Below are 7,547 nucleotides of genomic sequence, written 5' to 3'. Positions count from 1 at the left end.
GGGTCAGATACACAGTACATGCCCACTTAGAGCAGAGGAAGAATGGTAATCTACCTAGGGCTAACTCTCTCCCCATTCTATCCCTACATCGTCTATGTGATAGTGAAAAAGGCGGAGAAAGCCAATAGCGAGCTCAGAATCCAATGCTTGCTGTGTATTCATCTGCAACAGAATGGCAGAGACTTCTCGTGTAGCACTCGATTTGGTTAGTGTCAACTTTCAACCTATGGGTATTCTCATATGGTTTACCCGCTACCTCAGCGAATGTTGGGAATAACACTCCTATTCTCTCGATTGTGCGGAGAATGTACATGAGGAGTACGGTGATGGCGATGCGTGCTTAACAAGTAAAAGTAATACTGAAACACGTGTCGGGCCATGTACCGTAGTTCATCATCCTTGTAGAACAACGAGTCACATCTCCAGTGAACGTAGTAAAGGACAATCGTTGTCCAAGGAGCTGGTACTAAATATAATTATGTACATGAAAGACCATCCGCGGGTAGTAAAAAAAACAATTACGAACAGATTTCGAGTAAGCCCACAGCAATATGACCGTGTAGTGCCTCAGAAAAACTACGCATATTCAAGGGAGGACAAGGCGCACTTGTTGAAAACAGGTGTTTGCGCATTTCACGGATGCTCGATACAATTTACAGGGTGTGCATAATAGCGACCTACTACGTTATGCACATCAAACTGCGCGTGACGTAGGTTTCAGTGATCTCGAGGGATGCAGTAGATGGTTGCATAACTCCAAACTGCGTTACAGAACTGGAAGACGTGTAAGATAACACATTTTTCTCGCCCTCCTGATGCACACGGTGAGTCATTAGCAGCTAATATTTTTCCCGTCTCATAAGAAACAATGCATCAGCTTGACGATGCATAGAAAACTGCGGAATCGGCCCGTAAATTTGTAAATAAAATAAACAAACTTATCCCATCGTTCAGTAACGAATTTGTTTTCAACTTCGGCCCATCGGAATTTGGAGAGGAAATGCATATGAAAGGTACCCTGGAAATGAGAAGTAATAAGAGAGTTGTATCAACATCAATTAACATCAATGATTTAACGCACTGATATACAATTACGCTGACTGTTAATCAGGATAGTAAATTGGCTAGAAATTTATTTATTGTGCTGCAAGAAGTTGTAGGTGCTCCGCCCCCACGATTCTTTCGCGTGTGCGTGGTCTTGCAACGGCAGTAAAGAATAATTACGTCACAGCAAGCAAGAGTGGGAAAATGAACGTAAGAAAACTGCAACTATGGTATGAGCACTGGTTTTGGTCAGTCTCTAGTCGAAATAACTTGGTTGCTTGATTCCTGGTCTGCATATAAAAATCATACTTTAGAGCAAACTATCGCTCCTGAAAAGTGTGTGACAATGAATTCATACCACCTGGAACCACTTGAAAAATTCAGCCTCTAGATGTTTGTTTTTTCGTGCCTAGGAAACCTATTACTGCACTATCTGCAGCTACGCATTACAGGATTGCCAGTTATACGAAAATCTCCATGACACTCCGTTTCGCTTTCGGGTGGATGCCATCATATTTCATTAATTTTCATCAAACCGTCCCGCCTATATGATTGTCTATATGCATCCTTTAAGAGTGGATACCTGGCTCGACGCACTACGCGGTTTGTAATTCCCAAAGATTTCACCTTTGATCTCGATGGTGCGAACCTTTGTGATCACTATTGTTCACCATTTTTATTCGGTGTTCATGGTGCAAGTTAAAGGTTTGTTTAGAACATTTCTTGAAAGTCGATGAACTCCATTTTGTAAAGGGGAGTACATATATCCCAAAGGACATTAATTTCTGCACCTCTGGATATTTTCCCTCACCCTCCTGATGCGTATGGTGAGTCATTGGCAGCTAATATTTTTCCTGTAACTGTTAACACAGAACTTTCAAATGCCCCATACTAAAGACTGAATGTGCGACGTTCCACTCAAGGGGTTCCTTGTTAGCTTGCATTACCAGTAACACTCTATAAGACACAAAAAAATGACGCACGAAGGAATTATCCGAATGGGACTTCAAACGGTAGATGAGATCTACATGTACAAACAAATAATTGCAATTTCAGAAAAAAAGTGGAGAATTTCTTCAAGAAAAAGAGCTTCACCAATTGAGAAATTCAATAACGTATTAGTCCACCTCTTGCCCTTATGCAAGCAGGTATTTGGCTTGGAAATGGTTGATAGATTTGTTAGATGTCCTCCTGAGGAATATCGTGCCAAATTCTCTGCAATTGGCGCCTTTAGATCGTCAAAATCCCGAGCTCGTTGGAGGGCCCTACCCACAATGCTCCAAACGTTCTCAGTTGGAGAGAGATGCGACGACCCTGCTGGGCAAGAGAGGGTTTGGTTAACAACAGAAACTCACACCGTGTGCGGGCGGGCACTATCTTGCTGAAATGTAAGCCAAGGATTTCTTCCCACGAAGGGAAACGAAACGGGCGCAGAATATCGTTGACGTACCACTGTGCTGCAAGGGTTCCGTCGATGACAAACAAAAAGATCCTGATATGAAAATAAATGGCACCATAGACCATCACTCTGGTTGTCGGGCCATGGCACGCGACAGTGAAACTGATACACCACCGCTGTTCGAGGCGTCTCCAGACCAACAGGAGTGACTATCTGGGGTGCAGTTCTTTATCATAGCAAAATCCCTTTGGCTGCCATTCACGGCAGCCTTACAGCCCCTTTTCATTGTCCTTCATGTCAAGCCATCCTGGACTTACATTTCAGCAAGAAAATGTCCACCTGCACATGGCGAGAGTTTCTACTGCTTGTTTTTATGTTTGCGAAAAACTATCGCGATTTTGATGATATAACGTACCAAATGGACAGAATTTGGCACGATAATTGATTAGTTACATGCTTCATAGATCATTTGAACGATTCTTTTATCGAAATTATGTGGAACGAGTCAGATTTTTGTTTACTGGCTACCAGTTTTTATGCATAAATTCGTCACTGGAATAGGGAATATTTGTATTGTGACGGAACAGTTAAATGCCTAGCTCCTCGAAGAGGTACATACGTGACATCTGTGGGCGAACACCGTATGTTATTCTCACTGCTCGCTTTTGTCCAATCAGTAATGTCTTTCAGAGTGATGAATTACCTCATAAAAATTTTCCATAGGACATTATTGAGTGGAAATATTCAAAATATGTCAGGAGGTTCATACTTCGTTCCCAAGGTTAATATTTATATGAAGAGCTGACCTTAATCGTTTGAGAAGCTCAGTACTCTCAGTAATATACTTCTTCCAGTTCGAGTTTTCATCAGTTTGTACACCCAGAAATTTGGAGCATTGCACTCAATTTACTGACTCCTGCTCATGTACTACGTTAGTTAGTTGGTTGCGAGTTCCATTGTTCAATCGCACAGTACGGTAACCGCTATGATGTGGAACGTGTCAAGTGCACAAGAAATGCACATATGATACAAGATTTTTTAATATATATATATATATATATATATATATATATATATATATATATATATATATATATACAGAGTTAAAGATTAATATTTTTATTAATTACCCCATTCCCATAAATAGCACAAATTGCATATACTGTATTTATAGATTTATTTATTCCTATTCAAGAATTCATCTATGGTAAGAAGGAGTTGTCAAGGAGATATGATATCAATTTATTTTTGAGGCTGTTACTGCTTTCTGTCAGACATTTTGTTTCATCTGGTAATTTGCCAAAAATTTTTATAGCAGCATTTTTTACCCCTTTTGAGTTGAGTAAAGGATAGTGTAAGTCTTTCTTTTTTCTGGTATTATAATCATGAATGTCACTATTGTTTTTAAACTGGTCCATGTTATTGAGAACAAATTTCATTAGTGAGTAAATGTATTGTGAGGCTGTTGTAAGCATCCTCAATCTTTTAAAAAGATGCCTCAAAGATGTGCAACTATGAATACCACACATTATTCTAACCACTTTCTTTTGAGCAGCGAATACTCTTTGTCTAAATGTTGAGTTACCCCAAAATATTGTTCCGTATGACATCAGAGAGTGAAAGTATGCAAAGTAGGGTTAGCTTACTAATTTCTATATCCTCAAAATTGGTAATTACTCTGATTGCAAAAGTTGCTGAACCTAGTCGCTTAGAAGATCCAAAATATGAATTTTCCAATTAAGATTCTCACCTATATGCACACCCAAAAATTTAGTATGCTGTACCCTGTCTACTGACTTCTATTGATGTGTTATTTTATTAAAGAAACTGTACTTTCTGCAGCAGAAAACCGGATGTACTGCGTTTTTTCAAAGTTTAGAAAAGCCCATTCGTGGAAAACCAATTAATGACTTTTCCAAAGACGTTATTTGTATCATTTTCAACTGGAGTCTCTTTTACTGGATTAATATCTTTGTATCATCAGCAAACAGTGTGAGTTCAGTTTCCTGTTTCAGATAGGAAGGGAGGTCGTTCACATATATCAAGAACAGAAGGGGACCTATGATTGAACCCTGTGGAACACCTACTGTAATTTCACCCCAGTTAGATGAAGTAGCAAACTTATTTAAATCACTTGACCCATATAAGGAAACTTTTTGCTTCCTGTTCCGTAGGTCTGACCTAAGCCACTCATATGCTATTCCATTTATACCATAGAATTGTAATTTCTGTAACATAAGGTCATGGTTGACACAGTCAAATGCTTTGGACAAGTCACAGAAAATTCCTATTGGTGAAATTTTACTATTTAAAGACTCAATTATGTGGACAGTGAAATTGTATATTGCTGTCTCCATGGAACAGCATTTTTGAAATCCGAATTGTGATATATTAAGTATCCCATTACTGTTGCAACGGCTAACCACTCTTGAGTACATCACTTTCTCGAAGATTTTTAAAATGCTGTAAGCAAGGATACTGGCAGATAATTATTGACATCTGTGGTGTTCCCCTTTTTGTAGAGAGGCCTGACAATGGCATATTTTAACCTGTCTTGGAAAATACCTTGAGTTAGTGATGCATTACATATGTGATTCAGAACATCAGCTGTAATTGCTCCACATTGTTTAATATCTTATTAGAAATGTCATCTACTCTAACAGAACATTTATTTTTCAAAGATTTAATAATTTTACTTATTTCACAACAGGTTGTTAGGTGAAACGTAATCTGACTAAACTTTTTCAAAACAGACTCTTCCATGTACTGCCTGGCTTTTTCTTTTGAACTGTTCTCACCAATTTTTTCTCCTACACTTAAGAAATGGTTGTTAAATACATTAGGTACTTGTGTACTGTTGGTTAGGATGGTCTCATACTCTGTAATAGTAATACTACCTACCCCAGTGGTTACTTTTCCTGTCTCCCATCTAACAACATTCCATATTGATTTTATTTTATTGCCAGAGTTGTTAATTTCTTCTCGAAAATACATATTTCTTGATTTCCTTACAACTTTTCTCACTATGTTACAATAATTTTTATAGTGTAAAACTGTTTCTGTATCTTTACTAGTTATTGCTGTCTCATACAGTTTTCTTTTTCTTTTGAATACACTTTAATACCTGTAGTAATCCAAGGTTTTATTGAAAAGTGTGTGATGTTACATTTAACAATTTTCTTTGGGAAACAATGTTCAGAAAATGGATATAAGTTTATCAAGAAATATGTTGCATTTATCATTAGCATTTGGCTCATTACATACATCTCCCCAATTAATATTTCTTAAGCTTTCTCTGAAGAGCTCTATAGATACTGGATTGGGCGACCTCACACTTTTACTTAATGGTTTCCAAACTTTACACCCTGCTAGGTTTTGTAAGTTAACCAGTTTTACAGTATGGTCTGACAATCCATTTACCACAGGGAAAGCATGTGTTTGTTTTACATCCTCTTTCTGTACTAATACGTTATCTATTAGCGTGCTACTGTCTTGAGCTATACGTGTAGGGAAATTGATCATTGATTCTAAGTTATATGTTGTTAACAACACTTCTAGTTCACTTTTCCTATCAGAATTACTTAGAAAGTTTACATTGAAATCACCACAGATTAATAACTTCTTCTTTTTGTCAGATGTTGGTATGACTACGAATCCCTATCCGTCAGGAGGACATCCAAAAACTGTATCAATCGCTGCCAAGCCGAATAACTCTTTGTATAAGGGTAAGAAGTGGACCAACTTGTTATTGATTTGCTCAAATTGTGGAGCTGTTTTCTTGAACAAATTATCCAGTTTGTCTGAAATTGTAATCAATGAGTAGCAGGCCAGCGAAGAAAGACCTAAAAGTTTTTCAGGGTAGCGTGTCTGGGCACATTATAAAATCTATAAGGTGGTTACCAATAACTTTGTTTACTACCAGACTTTTGATTTGACATATAAATTTATTGTATATATTTGCTCTACAATTGAAGGTCATCCACGTTAAGCAGTCAATATCAACTGTCTTAACGTTGTCCACAATCACAATACTGTTTCCCTGTCAGTCACATTCCATGCAGAAGTTGTAGTTTGATTTTAGGTAGTCGCATATAACCACTTTATTAAAAATCGCGGAAAAGTCTTGCTGTGTACTCAAATCCAAAAGGCAATAACTGTCTACTTTCAACTGCTGCTATATTCCAGACATCTCTTCCATTAGACAATCTATTTTAACGTCGGCTAATTCCAGTTTATATGGTACAGCCCTAGGATGTTAGATTTCTCAGAATGGTTTCCAGTGATCCTTGCTGATTTTTTCCAGTATTCCTCTTGCTGGCACACTGTTGTCCCCTTGTACTTGAAAAGGTAGCTTCGCCTTGACATCACTTCTTAGAGTATCGAACTTGGAGAAATTACTACTCAGATACTGCTTAACTCATCCACACATCCACTTCTTTAACATTACAGATCGCACCTTATCTAATTACTCCTTACAGTCGGCTTGATTACAAATTTTGCCAATCGTAATATTATTGTAGAACAGTTCTGTAAGGCTGTGTAGGCTCACTTAAATTCTTCCTCCTAAGTAGCATATGCTTTATATTACCAGTATCAGTAAGAAGACAGTCCATGTTCTCCAGTAATAACCACAAATCAAGACGTTCGTCGGTTGACCTCTTCTTCCTCCCTAATAACTGTAGGATGTTTAGCAGATTGGAGGAAGACCTGTTAATACTTTCCATAACCATAGAAGCCTTCTTTTACACTCTATAGAACGAAGATGGCGATATTTTTGATCAAGTGATCTTCCACTCATTCCTTCTAAATTTGCTTGTACTTACAGTCTAACTGTAAAATTGTAGCTCAGTTACGCTGTCGTGTGTCAGTTTCTCGCAGGGCTGTCACGCGTTCGGCGTTGAGTGTCATGCATCAGGCGACTGGAGTAATGTGTCGTGCATCGGAAGTTACGTGTCACGTTTCACCTGTCAGGCGTCAGGCAACCAGTACACCTTTCGAATCTATGTTCTGTAATAGTAGATAGTAAGGCAGCACCTGGCATGTTGATACAACATGTTATAACCATCGGTGCGACAACATAGGCGTAAAGCTGGCAGAGAGGCAA

This window comes from Schistocerca serialis, chromosome 1 (assembly GCF_023864345.2).
Source record: "Schistocerca serialis cubense isolate TAMUIC-IGC-003099 chromosome 1, iqSchSeri2.2, whole genome shotgun sequence".
NCBI lineage: Eukaryota > Metazoa > Arthropoda > Insecta > Orthoptera > Acrididae > Schistocerca > Schistocerca serialis.
Note: the sequence above shows the minus strand (reverse complement) of the source record.